General features: G+C 45.0%; 1 long non-coding RNA gene across 1 annotated transcript; it reads left to right on the top strand.

Moving 5' to 3' along the window:
- Positions 1 to 257: 257 nt before the first annotated feature.
- LOC119286986 lies at positions 258 to 2,734 on the top strand. The gene is made up of 3 exons (XR_005140719.1): positions 258 to 568; positions 668 to 847; positions 1,508 to 2,734. It is a non-coding gene; the product is annotated as an uncharacterized LOC119286986 (long non-coding RNA).
- The last annotated feature ends 13,635 nt before the right edge of the window (positions 2,735 to 16,369 follow it).

Below are 16,369 nucleotides of genomic sequence, written 5' to 3'. Positions count from 1 at the left end.
TTGTGAGCTTCGAAGTTCGAGCTCCTAAATTCATGGCTAAATTTACAGAAAGCAAAATCCGAGGAGTGACGTATGATTTCAATGTTGATGATGCGGTTCCTTTTCTTTTCTAGAAAAACTAATTCTGCTTTCTAGGGCCTCCCTTCCCACTAAAATTGGGCCCAGAGCCTGGATCACTTCCTCTCCAAATTCAGCCCGTAGCAGCCACAGAAATCAGGAGCGGCCCATAGTAGTTTTCCTCTCGACCAAATAAACGGTCAGCGAGTTATCAAAAAAAAAAAAAAAGGGTCAGCGGCGGCGATACGGCGAGCGAGCTCCTCTTCCTGCCTCGCCGCTGCTCATCTTCCTCTCCGTCCCATTGCAGGTCCACGGGACGGGAGGAGCCGCGGGCCGCTGCTCCTCGACCGGCACCGAGCAGCGCCACCGTAGGTCCACTCCGCGTGTCGCCGCATGTCCTTCCTGTTGCCTCTGATGGGGATAAGACACGCATCTGCGGATCTGCCTCCGGTGCTCCACCACCTTTCCATCAAGCTGCAGTCTTGCTGCGCTGGTCCTGATGAAATGCCTGGTAAGTGATGTAATTACTGATTTTTTATGTGGTGGTCAGGTGGTCAGGTAGGCAGTGCTGTTGACACAAGTTGCTCCATGTTTGGTGTGTGAAATTCAGTTAAAAAATCAGCAGTAGAGAAGTCCATATTGTGCTCGTTTCACAGCTCAAGAAGGCACACTTGGTCAAGCAGGATCTTAATCAAGTTAACCAATGCACCCAAGATTGCCCATATCCCCATCAAACCCTTGCGGCATTGGTGATGGGCCATGCAGTCTAGGCACAGACAGACAGTTTCTGGTAAGGAAAAAAAATTCAGTTTGCATAATGGTGATGTGCTCTTTTTCATGGATTGTTGTCATTGCTGTTCAGAGAGGCTGCCAGAAAGCATGTGACACAATTAGTGTATGTGACCAATTAACGCATTTCTGGTAGTACAAATAATAGATGGACTCCACAGCGTCACATCATACTCTTAGCAGTTTGGATACTTTAATGTCATGGATATTCTGTAGTGCTATTTGCTCTGGGTGGGTTCAGAGGGTACCAAACTTAACTGAAAGTATGTTAGAAAGGTGAAACTATCTCCCGCGCCACTCCCTTCCGAAAGAAACTCAAATTTCATTGTAGTTAGTCTTTTCTGAAAGAAACTCAAGTTTCATTGTAGTTACCACATTCCAGTATCCCCACCATTATTGTTGATTCCACTCATTTCTGAAATTAGTAACAAAGAGAGGGTTTGCTTATTACGCTCGAGGCGAGGATAATCCAAATTTCTTTAGAAGATGCTACAGGCTGATTAACAAGTAAAAGTTCAGTACCATTAATTCCTTTTTTCTTGGGTGCAACATTCATTTACATCAGTTTCTTTTTTGCGTGTTTCATTTCTTTCTTTTCAGCATGAGATCAATTTGTGTATTTTAGTATAACTGCATTGAACTTTGCACCTTTGCTTCGCAGATATTATTCTGAGGAGATACACATCCATGTATTATGCGGAACATGGCTTGAAGATAGTGCTAAGTAGCTGGATGCCAAAATGGATACATGTTTTAGTGCTATGTTTCAGTGTAAGATGTTGTTGGATTTTGTGGATTTCTCTTCTCTAGTCAGGAAGCTAAGGGGGGAAGCTAGGGATTTCTGGAAGAACCTTATCTCCCGATTCATTCCTCCTTGTCTCAGTATATACAAACTACATTTACATTTTAACCCTTCTCACTTTCCTATTTGCAACTAACTCCTCACAACACTCCCCCTCAAGATGGGGTGAAAATGTCTAAGAGCCCCATCTTGCCACACAACTTAAAGAAGGATACAACACTCACGCCCTTTGTTAATACATCAGCAAGTTGGTCTCCAGTTTTAACAAAACCTACTTGAAGTACTCCCTCATCAAGTTTCTCCTTAATAAAATGTCTATCAATTTCGATATGTTTTGTTCTATCATGCTGAACCGGATTGTTGACAATGTTGATTGCGGCTTGATTATCACAATGGAGCCTGAGTGGTCCTCCTTTAAACAACCGAAGTTCAGTTAATAATAATCGAAGCCATAACAACTCACATAGCCCTGAAGCCATGGATCGCAGCCCTGCTTCTGCCATGGATCTGGCGACAACACTTTGCTTCTTACTCCTCCAACTGACTAAATTTCCTCCCACGAAGACGCAATAACCTGAAGTGGATCTCCTGTCATCCAAGCACCCAGCCCAATCAGCGTCTGTGTATCCCTCAACTTCTAGATGCCCATGGTTGGAAAGGAGAATTCCTTTTCCAGGACAACCTTTGAGATACCGCAGAATTCTATTTACTGCATCTAGATGACCTGATCGAGGATCATGCATATATCTACTCACCAGGCTCACGGCATATGCAATGTCTGGTCTAGTATGGGATAGATAAATTAAACGTCCCACAAGTCTCTGGTATCTCCCCCTATCAACAGGTTCTCCTGAATTGGCTGTAATACGAAGGTTTGGTTCAATTGGTGTGGCAGCTGGTTTACTTTCAAGCATCCTAGTTTCAGCGAGAAGATCAAGCACATATTTCCTTTGAGAGAGATAGATACCTTGAGCTCCATAAGCTACTTCTATTCCCAGGAAGAAGTGGAGGAAGCCAAGGTCTTTGACTTCAAATGATTTCGCCAACATTTTCTTCAAGTTCTTTATCTCCACATCATCATTCCCTGTGATCACAATGTCATCAACATATACGACCAATACGACAGTTTTATTTCCGTGGTGCTTAAAGAAAAGGGTATGGTCAGCATTGCTTTGTCGAAAACCCAAAGTGCAGACTTCCTTGCAAAATCTCCCAAACCAAGCCCTTGGTGACTGTTTAAGTCCATAAAGTGATTTCTTCAATCTACACACTTTACCCATTGTCTCAGGCCCACTGAACCCTGGTGGAATCTCCATATAAACTTCTTCTTTCAAATCTCCATGAAGAAATGCATTCTTCACATCTAGCTGAAACAACTTCCACTTGTTATTTGCTGCCACCGAGATTAAAGCTCTGATGGTGTTCATCTTTGCAACTGGGGCGAAGGTTTCATCATAGTCCACTCCATATGTCTGGCTATAACCTTTCGCCACAAGTCTCGCCTTATATCTATCTACTTTCCCTTCGGGTGTATGTTTTATGGCAAACACCCATTTGCAACCTACCACTTTCTTGTTACAAGGAAGTGGAGTAATTACCCATGTATTATTCTTGTCAAGAGCAGACATCTCCTCAAGCATTGCTGCCCTCCACTTTGGGTTTAATTTTGCCTCCTGCCAGTCCCGTGGTAAGGGTTCTGCAGAATCCAGCGCTGCAATAAAGGACTTGTAAGAAGGACCAACAATGTCATAAGAGACATAGTTGGAGACATTATAAGGATCCAATTTAGAGGGCAACTTTCTGGCACTAGCTCGTGGTTGCTTTCTATAAGCTATTGGGACATCAAGGTCATCATATTGAGAAGAGATGTTACCACTGTCCAAGGAAGGTCCAGTATCACTAGTTTGAACTTGAGTATTATCTTGTTGGTCAGCCTCCTTCTCTTGCTCACCATGTTGCCCATAAGCCTCGGGCTCAGGTTCCAACACTTGCGTCCTTTCCTCCTCAATACGACGTCTTCGTGTATACACCTGAATCCCCCTTTCCTCATTTGGTTTTGGCCACCGGAATGCTTCACTTGATGTATCATACTGCTGCTCATGTCTTCGTTCTTGCTCTGTTTCCACTGGAATTACCCCAACTATCATCTTTCTTGATGTTGCATCATCTTCCTCTTCCTTATCTCCCCCTGTCTCACAATCTGCATCTAAATTTTCATTAGCAAACAAATCAGGGAAGACATCAGTTAAATCCGTCGGTTCACCATAGAATGGTTCCTGCTCCCTAAATACCACATCCATACTCACAAACATTCTCCTTTCAGATGGACACCAACATTTATATCCCTTCTGCTTACCAGAGTACCCCACGAATACACACTTTAACGCCTTTGGATCTAGCTTGCCAACAGATGGTCTGTAATCCTTCACAAAACAAACACACCCAAAGACCTTAGGTGGAACCACATATTTTGTTTCACCCGTTAGACACTCTAACGGTGTTTTATAACCAAGTACCCTGGATGGCATTCTATTCATCAAGTAAGCAGCTGTCATTACAGCTTCACCCCACAAAAACTTAGGAACATTCATAGATATCATTATGCAACGAGTGATTTCCAGAAGATGTCTATTCTTCCTTTCTGCCAAACCATTCTGCTCTGAAGTACCTGGACAAGTTGTGTGATGAATAATCCCAAAACTGGATAAGTACTCATTAAATTCCTTGTTCATATACTCTGTGCCATTATCAGTGCGAAATGTTTTCACACAAGCATTATATTGCGTTCTGATCATATTATGAAAATCAACAAAGCATTCAAACACATCGTTCTTGTTCTTCAACACATAAACCCAAGTCACTCTAGTACAACAGTCAATAAAGGTAACAAACGAGCGATATCCATTTAAAGATGAAACTCCACTAGGACCCCACACATCAGAATGTATAACTTGAAGTGGCGTGTCACTTCTATTATCAGACGATGTATAGGAGCTACGTGTTTGTTTACCATATTGACAAGCGTCACATACTAGACTCCCCTGGTTAACTTTACTATAAAGAGCAGGATAAAGCCTACCAAGGGTGACAAAAGACATATGTCCTAGCCTGCGGTGGTGAAGAAGGAATTCGTCAAGTGGTGAAAGGGACGCAACAGCTGCAACCACAGGTGGCATATTATTATCCAGATAATACAGTCCATCATGCATGATCCCCGTCCCAAGTCTTCTTCCAGTCCCAAGTTCCTGAAACAAGCACCATGATGGAAAGAAGATAGCAACACAATTAAGTTCATTTGTGATGCAACTGATGGATAGCAGATTTATTGGGAACGAGGGAACATGCAAAACAGATGACAAAGACATATCAGTGCTACACATAATTGTTCCTGATCCCATAATGGTTTGGGAGGAGCCATCAGCTAATTTAACGGTTTTCTTATTTAAATCAGGAGTATAGTCAATAAAATTTCTGTAGGAACCAGCCATATGTCTAGATGCACCTGAATCTAATAACCATGGTGCATCAATGGACTTATCTATCACAGTGTGAGAGTTGTTACCACCGAAATTTGCTAAGGCAGCAGAGGTAGGCGCTTCAACAGTTGTCTTGTCACCTAGAGAAAGCCCCTTGAATTGGCACCACTTCTCCCAATCCTCAGCAGTCATCTCAACACTCATAGTTTGGGTGGTATTTTCAGTGATCACCGACGTGTTTGCTTTAGCAGCAGGGCGTGTACCTCGCCCACGGTAGCCTCGTCCTTCAAGCCCACGGCCACGGCCTCTTCCACGCCAGTCCTGCCCTCTTCCTCTGCCGCCTCCCATTAACTCAGGGCATGAAAACTTCAAATGTCCTGGCTGACCGCACTCGAAGCATTTCTTCTCAGTTGTATTTGATCCCAACCTTTGATAATTTCCACCCTCTACTGCATAGAGTGCTGATCGCCGCTGCATGATACCTTGCATCACTGACCCGGCTGCCTCTAATTTCAATCTGGTTTCCTCACTAATGATAGCTGATATTGCCTGCTCCAGTGTAGGAAGCTTTCCGCTACCATACAGTGCAGCCCTCCTGTTTTCATACTTAGAATGAAGTCCATTTAGGAAGTCCCTCACACGTCTCTTTTCCGTCCACTTGTTAAATTTCTCAATACACTTACCACACTCCATATCAATTGGATCAAAGTAATCAATCTCACTCCACAATCTCTTCAATTCGGACACATAATCCACAACTGATTTGTCACCCTGACTCAACCCCTGCAGCTCCTTCTGAATTTTACAAGCAAGCATCTCATTACCGACTCCAGAATATGTACCTTTCAGTAGCCGCCAAATTTCTGACGCCTCCTTAATCCTTTCCACCTGCTTAGCAATTTGAGGTGAGACTGAACTCAGCAGCCATGCTCTCACCAATGCGTTGGTCATCTTCCACTTCTGGCCTTCCTTGGAGTTCTCGTCAGCTGGTTTTTCAATTGCCCCATGTATATAGCCCTCTAGACTTCTTGAGACAAGAATTGTCTCTGCGTGCTCTGCCCAACTTGCATAGGTTTCAGACCCATCTAACTTCACCAGGGGAATTTGCAATGGATGAACCTCCTCCTTGACCTCTGCTTCTGGTTTTGAACTCCCTCCTTGCTTGCTCATAGCCTCGAACAACAATCTGTATTTATCATCCATGGCTTGCAACACCGCTGCAAGCTCCCCTGCCGTGACTCCCGATGGAGCGGCATCCTTGTCACCCATCGTTGCAAACCTCTCCTTGATGTGCTGCTCTGACCTGGTCTTCAGCAGCCCAGAAATCCTCTTGCTTCAGGACCAAGCACACTTGTGACCTTTGGTGCTTCTTTCTCTGTTGCAACACAACAGCAGCTCCTGCCTCCTCCTGGACACAAATCTTTCCCAGCAACACCACGCAACCACCTCCAGGGAACACTCTCCTACACCTCTGCTTGGCACCTCCAGCCTGCTTCCACACCTACAGTTCTGCTCGCCTCCAAATCAGTGGATCTCCACCAACTGCTGCCCCAACCGAACACAATCCGTGCGCTGGCTCTCTCTGCCGGCGACACCCTTGCCGAGGCTTCCGATTTCGAGCAGCCTGCACAAGGCTACAAGCAGGAGCACCACTCCCAGGTCGCACAGCCACCAGCTTCAACTCCAACCCGCTGCACCGCCTCACACCCTGGCCGCAGCTCCTTCTATTCGCTCCAGTCCACCACCAGAAGCACTCCTCTTCTCTCCTCGACCACAGCAAGGAGCGCCACCATTCCCTTGGTCGCCGGCGGCGGCTACAGCACCTGCTCTGACACCATGTTGTTGGATTTTGTGGATTTCTCTTCTCTAGTCAGGAAGCTAAGGGGGGAAGCTAGGGATTTCTGGAAGAACCTTATCTCCCGATTCATTCCTCCTTGTCTCAGTATATACAAACTACATTTACATTTTAACCCTTCTCACTTTCCTATTTGCAACTAACTCCTCACAACAAAGATCACCCCATCCCTGGCTATGTCTTCTATGATATTTTAGTTCAGTTTATCAGTTTCGTTCGGCGAGTACCCACATGCCTATTTAGTTAAGATCCCAGCCTATAGTTGTGAATTATACTTGCATGTCCTTTCAGATGAGTGTAATCCTCCTCCATCTTGATATTTTCCAAACTACTAATATGTTCCCTTTTACCAGTGAAAAACGGTACTACATAATTCGATCTAACTGTAACATAACTTATTTACTGCTTTATAGGTTGCTCCCATGAGACATGATGCTTCTTTTGTCACATTAGAATAGAGGTAGATCTGCAGTTATGTTCCTGATCTTAGGTAATGGTACTGTGTTAGAGAACAAATCCATTGATGCTTTCTTACTTTGCATGCAAATTGCTTTCTGTAGCTCTCTGCATAGTTTCTACATAAAGTGTTAAGGGGGTTTTGCCCACCATCTACATAAGTGTTGAATGATAATTTTGCAGGTTTTGCAGTCAATGCTAACTTCGCACGATTGTTGAAGATACTTGGCTTTCCTTTTTATCCTGTAGACTGCTAGGGAAAACATACATGTTATTTGCCAAAGCCTGCTCTGTTGGGGCTCTAAGCACTCTACGACTGCCACCATCTCAGCTCAGGGTCAGCCTATACGCCGGTGACGCGGCTCTGTTCATGTCTCCTTCGGCAGCAGACATTCAAACTACCAAACAAATCCTGCTGCTCTTCGGTTCTGCCTCTGGGCTCAAGGCCAATGTTCAGAAAAGTGTTCTTCTTCATATTGCTTGTGATGATATTAAGCTCCAAGAGCTGCTACAGAACTTCCCGGTTCCCATCAGTCAGTTTCCTTGCAAATACTTGGGTTTGCCTCTCCACTTCAGGAACATCACAAGAACGGACATCCAGCCAACTCTTGTTAAACTGGTACCTAGGCTGCAACGTTGGTGTGGTAAGCTTTTATCTAGTGATGCTCGCCTTCAGCTGATAAACTGGGTACTCTCGGCAATCCCCGTATACCTCATCTCCCTTTTCAAGCTGGATAACTGAATCATCAAACAAATAGATAAGCTGAGAAGGAATTTTCTGTGGCGCTCCAAACCTGACGCTGCGGGTGGCATGGCTCTTGTGAATTGGAAAACTGTGTGTCGTGCCAAAGCTCGGGGTGGCTTTGGCGTACTCGGTCTCAGAAGATTTTGACGTGCCCTGCGACTGTGCTGGAAGTGGTTTGACTGGACTGATAAGGATAAGCCTTTGGTCTTGCTCCTCCATCCCCTGCATGCGACAAAGATGACTTGGCTGGCTCTCTCCTCGGCTTCCAGATATGTCACGGTTGGCAATGGTCAGCACACCAGTTTCTGGTGTGATCAATGGCTTGATGGGCAGGTTCTGCGCTACTCTGCTCCTGACATCTTCAAGCTCTCTAAGTGCAAGAACATTTCTGTTGCACACACACTTACAGATCATGGTTGGATGTTTGGGCTGCAAAGGATGTCAGTGATTTCTGAGCTTCGACAACTCACACAAGTCTGGCTACGTCTGAAGCAGGTATCATTCCAACCAGATACTGAGGACACCATTAGCTGGGTCTGGAACCCCTCCCAGGTGTACACGGCTGCATCCTCGTACCACTGCCAGTTTCTTTGTTCCTTCTACCACTTACCATTTGATAAGCTTTGGAAGGCCCCGGTTCCTGCCAAGTGTTGTTTCTTCATGTGGCTGTGGCTTCGGGGAAGAATCCAAACAAATGACAATCTGGAGATTCATGGCATTCCCTGTAATGATGCATGCAACCTATGTGATCAAGAAGATGAATCCCCTTTGCACCTTATTCTGAAATGCTCCTATGCTAGAACAGTTTGGCAGCAGGTTGCGAACTGGAGTGACACCCCTGCTTTGGCCACTCATGCCCAAGAAACTGAGTCCATCATGGAGTGGTCAAACGAGCACACCTGCAACTTGCCCAAGAAACATGTATCCACTGCAATCTACACTGCATGGAATCTATGGAAAGAGTGTAACAGGCGAGTCCTCGAGCGCAAGTTCTTAAATGAAGCTGCTCTTTTATCCACTGAAGAAAGATATATTGCAACCGACTTTCTCCTTCTGCTGGACAGCCGATGTTCAAAAAGCACCAGAACCTGAGCCTGACTAGTTCTGTATTAGCTTGGTGTGGGACACCTTAACCCCAACCTCTTGTAAAACAAGGAATTTGTATTTGTTTTCTCCTACTTAATATATTGGCAGCAAAACTGCTAAATTCCTCAAAAAAAACATAGATGTGAAAATACTAGCAAACAATTTTTTTCAACTTCTCACGGCCCTGGCCGAGACATTACTTTTCAGTTCAATTGCAGCACAAGCATAAATGATAACATAGCACTGAGTACCGATCCTAAGATAATCATCACAGACAGCAGCTAATTAAGCAAGTACTTAAGCATCGCAAAGACCATCTAATCAAACAGACAGAACAACAATGACCGTCATGGCGGCCACAACGAAGCTCGAGATGCACGCCTGGGAGGTGCCTGAGACGGTGAGGTTCGGGTTGCCTTCAGCCCAGATCGTCATGGTGCTTCGGAATCGTGACATGGTGCCCTCCAAAGAGTTGTGGGAGACGTCCAAGACCCTGAGAGACGGCAATCCCGCAATAGAACGCGGTACAACGCCGGTGATGTTGTTGCCTCCAAGAAGAAGCGCCACGAGAGACTTGAAGTCATCGAAAGCGGGGTGGATAGTGCCGTTGAGCCCAAAGGCGGCAAAGGTTGACACCGGTGATGGAGCCGCTCTTGTCGCAGTGGACACCGAGCCACCCGTCACAGGGGTGGTTCCCCTTCCAGCTCATCGCAAGAATCTATGGGTAGTGAAGTGCCCCGGCGATGGTGATGAAGGACTCGACACAGCTGTCACATGGCCCGGGCTGTGCCTGTGGACGACAGAAACTCCCATCGAGGGACGCCTCAGCAACATCAGTCTGCACCGATCCTGCAAACACTGGAAGTGGCCCTTGGAACAGATTGTCCCTTAGTGTGACAGAAGAGAGACCTTCGAGTCGGACTAGGGTCGCTGGCACAACACCAGTGAGATCGTTATGCGCATAGAGTTGAAATATAAACTTGGTTCATACATAAGATGTATCACATACATTGGAATAGAAAGATAACTGCTTCTACAAATTTTGTCAGTGTCTTCTTTCGCACGGCATAACACAACTACTCCCTCCGGTCCTTTTTAGTTCGCATATAAGATTTGACTGAAGTCAAGCCTTGTAAAGTTTGACCAACTTTATAGAAAAAAGTACCAACATTCACAATCTGAAATCAATATCAATAGATGTGTCATGACTTAAAGTTTCATATTGTATAACTTTAGCATGGCGGATGTTGATATTTTTTCATATAAATATGGTCAAACTTTGTGAAGTTTGACTTCAGAGAATTCTAATATGCAGAGTAAAAAGGACCGGAGGAAGTACTATGCGAGTGCATCTTTGTAGAAAATATCATGTAAATTTCCCAACGGATTTTTTTGTTAGATCGACACAGGCTTACTGTGTGGTGTTTATCAATGGGAAGTGAAATAACTGAAGTGTGTGCTCTTTCAAGTTTAAAAAACCTATTATTTACAAACGGTAGGATGATAAGTCAATTGAGAATCAGATCATGCTAAGAAAACGTTGAGACCATGCAACCTACTCCCTCCGTTCCTAAATATAAGTCTTTCTAGAGATTTCATTATAAACTACATACGAAGCAAAATAAGTGAATCTACACTCTAAAATGCATCTACATACATCCATATATGGTTCACAGTGGAATCTCTACAAAGACTTATATTTAGGAACGGAGGGAGTAGTTACTTATCAAGATTAACTTCGTAAATTGAAGATGTAAAACATCTAGAAACAGCAATGACCAGAAGGCACAGACTTTTGGCGTCCCTTTAAATAAGTGAAGAAGACTCATTAAGCAACCACTTGCAAATTTTCAACTAATAAAGCCAACAGCCGACTAAGCAATTCTACTCGGTTGAACAAAGTGAATAAAAGGAAAATGAGTAGAGGGGCATTAGTTGCACCAGAAATTCTGAAAGATTGCAGAGTTCAGAATTGTGACACTGGGTTGCACTCCTCAATGATCTACAAGCAGTATATTGTGCCAGCCGCTGCCTTTCCCTCTGCTCCCTTTACCTCTCCCAATGTAAAAGAAACAAAGAAAGAAAACACTACTCCTACCTCATAAGATTCCTTAACCATGTGTTCATCCAACCAAATCTGCTATCTTTCAGAAAAAGCATACGTCTGAAGCAAAATTGACTAACTGCCTGAAACGTTTTCGAGCGCTATTCCTAATCCTAAACTGAACTGAAGTGAGCTGCTAATTCATCATTCAAGTCAAGCACAGAGTTGGCACATTGAGCAACTGAGAATGAACTTAACTGAATTATGTATCGAACTAACAAAGTACAGTAGATCAGACGGTACAAAGTACTAGATCATTACCTGCAGCGATCTCGCGCCGGCCAAGAACCCAACGGCCACGGACGTGAAGTTGTTGTTGTCCAGCCGCAGCCTCTCCAGCCGGAGGAAGACGGTGCTGGGGAGCTGGCCGGTGATGGCGTTGTCCCGCAGGTCCAGCTCCTTCAGTCACGGCAACGCAATCTCCCCCGGCAGCGTGCCGTTCAGGCTGGCGTTGCGCGCGCGGATCGCCGTCACCCTCCCACGCTCATTGCACACAACTCCGGTCCAGCCGTCGGTGCACGGGGATGAGTCGTTGCCCCACCCCAGAGCACGGTCCGCGCCGAGGGACGTCGCGATGGTCTGCATGCTGTAGTCATCGTTGACGCATACGCATCCGGGGATGGCGGATGCGGCGAGGAGCAAGAAGCATCCGGCGACGACGGAGAGAGGTGACGACATGATGGAGAGAGGCGCGCGACTCCTTCCTAGGCGAGGCGGAGGAGGAAGACGCCGGCGTCGTGTTGGTGCCGCACGCGAGCAGAGCAGAGGGTGCAGGGGGGACACGCCGGCGGGTCGGCCACTTGAGGAGAAGAAATGGAGCAAGGGGAAGACGCCGGCGCCGGTTTGGTGCTCTGAGGAGGAGGAGCAAGGCGCCGGCTTCGGTGGACTTGCTGCTTGCTTGTCGCCGGCGTCCCTAAGGGTGGGCAGCGGTGCGGTGGTGGTGCCGCTGCCCCATGGTTTGGAAAAGTGGGAGCTCAGTCACGCGCGCGGATGGCTTGCTCTCTAGTCTCCCTTCTGACTTGTCAAACTCCAACGGTGGTCAAACCAAGTAAACACAATGTGATGATATTTACCTTTTCTACTTTCTTTACTTTACTTGTATGTACTGTATATAGGAGTAGTAAGTATGCTTGCTATCCTGGTCACCGGCCACAGAGCGATCACAATCGGGAGACCCATGTCATCCATGTGCTCCAATATGTACCGGGCTGCCCAAGTTTGCATCTCCAAAGACACAAAATCTCAATACAACAGCAATATAAATCTGAATAATTAAAACAATAACAAATGGTCCGGAATTAAAATAATTGTTCAAATCACAAATGAATACAAATGAATAAAATGGGAGTCTATCTCTCATACATTTGCCACTAGTACTCAATGAGATCATTACGAAGCTGGGTGTGTGTGGCATTGTCCTGAATCTTCTGTTTGGTCTAAAAAAATGAATTGATCTGATCTGGATTCCTGGCAGGCTTGACATGACTACCAATATTTTCATAGTAAAAATCTAAGTTTACATCCCTCTCATTCTCGATGATTATGTTGTGGAGAATTACACATGCAGTCATGATATTTGAGAGGAGTTTCTTATCCCAGAAGCAAGCAGGACGTCGAACAATGGCAAACCGAGTTTGGAACACACCAAAGAAGCAAACCGAGTTTTCCACTAGCTAGCTGAGCAAAAAGATATGACCTATGCAATACATTTATATCATTGAGAGACCTCGGCCATCCAAAGAAGCAATGCCAAACCCACAGGTCATGTGAAACCATGGCTTCAAGAACAATAGTGGGTGTACTGCCCGGCCCAACCCTTAGGGCAGTTCTTCCCCTCCAATGCACGCAATCCACACTTCCAAGCATGCCCGCCCATCATCTTGCTTCATTCATCACCATAAACTTCTTTGTGTCCTCATTAGGAGCTCGGAGATACCCGTGACCAAAAATCTGGATCAAAAGCTTAGCAAACAGTCGCACGCATTTTAGCGTGGTATTTTCTCCAATGCAAAGATACTCATCGGTGTAGTCAGCTAGAATGCCATATGGTATCAATCTCATTGCCGCCGATATCTTTCGGTATGAACTCAAGCAATCGGGCGGCATCCCTCCAGCGAATGAAGAAATGTCAATTTTGCTTGCAAGCTTGAACAATGCGAAGAAACCGCATATGTCCAAACCCGTCGGCCTCCCTCAGCTGGACCCGCCTAAACATCACCGACCTGCCCCACACACCCTCCCGCAAGCGGGTTAATCGCACAGGGTCACACCCTCCCCTGACGTGTGTGACGCTCGTTCCTCTCACATGCATGCGTCTAGGGTTAGGGATTCAGTGGTGTCGGATCCGGGAGCTGGTTCCACGGGTGGCAGCTTTGGTGATTCATTATGGATGAAGAAGTTTTCATACTGGTCATCGTCGACAATCACCTCGACGAGTCCCCTATCACTCGTCACTATTTGTGTTCTCCCACTCTCTCCGCCCGGATGAACGGATGATATGGTTTCGAGTTTTTAAGCTAACTGGTTGTCTTTTGTTTTTTAGGAGAGCTAACTGGTTATTTGAAGCTTTTACAATTTTGAGTTTTTAAGAGCTAACCAATCTGAATTTCACTCAATTTTTACGGAGTTGCCAACAAACCTTAGAACCGTACTCAATAATTGACCGCGAGCACGTGCGTGCAGTACCGTGCAAGACCGAGCCGTGCCATGTGAAACTACACCTTTCTGTCGTTGATGAGAAACTAGACTGTTGACATTGGCGCAACGAAACCCTCCAAAAAAAAAAGAGACATGGACGCAACGACTACCGCTGCGCTAGCCCGTATCTTTTGTCAGCCCTCCTCTAGCCAACTACTATAGCTAGCTTTTTTTTTATTGAGAAACACTACTATAGCTAGCTAGACTGCTAGAGGCTACCATGTCACGCTCACGGGCTCTTCTCGTGAGAGACCCAACTGAAGTCCAAGTCCCTACTATCTTGCACACACGCAAGGAATGCATTTGCTAGCACCACGCGCCATCTTATTTGAAATAGAAAACGGGAAAAAGTTGGCAAGGAAGGAATGCCTTAAAATGCCCCGGCCTATGGGCAAAATGGAAGAGGGATAAAGTATTTGGGTTGATTTATATTACAGTTTACCCGGAAAAAAGATTTATATTACAGTATGTAAATTAGAAGAAACCCTCCTTTCCGAAGAAAATTTGTTGCTTGGCAAGTTTTTTTTTGGATGGAGTGGCCAAGAATTATGTACTGGCCAAAATGTTTCTCCAAATACACATCGGCACATTGGTCAAATAGGTTGCACCACCATCGGTCCATGTGACGGTAGGTAAGCCCAGAAGTAGAGGGAGCTTCTCCATGATTACATGTGTGTACGTTACTGTTGGTTCTCCCCTCCAAGGAGCATCTTCCTAGTAGTACTACCCAGGCAGCTACTTGTGTTGTTTTTGTTGGGAACAGAAAGGTCTCCTGAAGCTTTGCAGGGCAGGCTAGCCTAAGAGAAATGTGGATAAATAAATGTGAAATGTGCCATTAGTCTATTGACTCAAACTGAGCCATGCTTTATGCTAATAACTTGGAAGTTGATCGTTTTAATCCCAACGTCGATAAACAATTTTTTACATGGGTCTTTTTTTTGCAAATGGACAAATTGACTAGCTTGTGGCCTAAGTCGATCAATTTTTCTTTGAAGAAATCGATCAGTATTCTAGTCGTTAGCCTAAAGCGTGCAGTCAGTCTGAGTTAAAGGACAAAGGCCGCGAGTCCGAGCCTATTGAACACAGACTCTTGTGGCCTTTAATTATTTTTATCTTTTAGGCTGTCACGGCAACTACATGGTCGGTTTTCCCTTCCGAATCGGGCTTGACCTTATTTTGTCAAATTAACGAGTTTATGGCATAAATCGATCAATCTGAGTTGTTGGTCTACAACATGCAATTCGTTTGGGTTAATTGACTAATGACACATTTCACTTGATAAATAACAGGTTAACCTGAGAAAGCATGGAAAGTTAGCAGGGGCAGGGGTTGGGGCACATTTGACCACGTCATCAATAACGAATAGGAGGCCCATCACCTCCACATGAACCAGCGCTCTTCCAACTAGCGTGCTCCACTCCACCAAAAAAAGGGAGTACATGCGCAGTGCAACATTTTCTCTCGCAGCCGGTCAGGTTGTCAGATACTAGGATCCTCTTGCTTTGCAATGTTCCCAAAACGGAAGTTGGACCAACAGTGACAGGTTCACGATCCGGGGATGGTCTTCTCCCCCAGCGTCCCAGTGCAACAACAGTCTGTGTACTGTGTCTGTGTTGGACGAAAAATGTTGGGCAAAGAGCTCTCTTCTCTAGTAGGCACCAGACCACGAGACCACTGCGAGAGCTCCCAAATCAAACAAACATGGCTCTCCCTATTTCATAACGTAGTATCTATAGATTTTTTTTCTTTAAAAGTCAATCTTTAAACTTTGATCGTGTTCATAGAGAAAACTTTCCACATTTAGGATACCAAATGCAATATCGTTACATACGTCATGAGATATATTTTCATAATGTATTTGTTTGGTGTTATAGATACAGATAATTTTCTCTATAAATTTGATCAAAATTTGCTAAGTTTGACTTTAGAAAAGATCAATATGTACTATATTATGAAAAATGGAATAATAAGAAACGCATGGATAACAAAAAGCACACGGAAAGCAAAAACTTTCGGTTACTTAACTAACATTTAGCAAATGTCTGAAAACTTGAATTTTCTACTAACAAAAACTGCTGTCTCAAAAATTACTACCACTTTGCTTAAAAGTCAGGTCAGCCGCCGACACATAGTGAGATCTTTTCTTTTCGAAGCGCAAACTCCCTATTCTTCCTCACGCGAGAGAAGACATGCAACTTGCACTTCTCTGCTCGTTATTCTACTTATTACCAGAGAAGAGGCAAAGAAAGGTAATCTGCGAGGTTGTAAGAGTATTAAAGGGGAACACAGCTGAAGGATCGCT

The sequence above is a fragment of the Triticum dicoccoides genome, chromosome 4A (genome assembly GCF_002162155.2).
Source record: "Triticum dicoccoides isolate Atlit2015 ecotype Zavitan chromosome 4A, WEW_v2.0, whole genome shotgun sequence".
In the NCBI taxonomy this organism is placed as follows: Eukaryota; Viridiplantae; Streptophyta; class Magnoliopsida; order Poales; family Poaceae; genus Triticum; species Triticum dicoccoides.
This window is presented reverse-complemented; position numbering and strand designations above follow the sequence as displayed.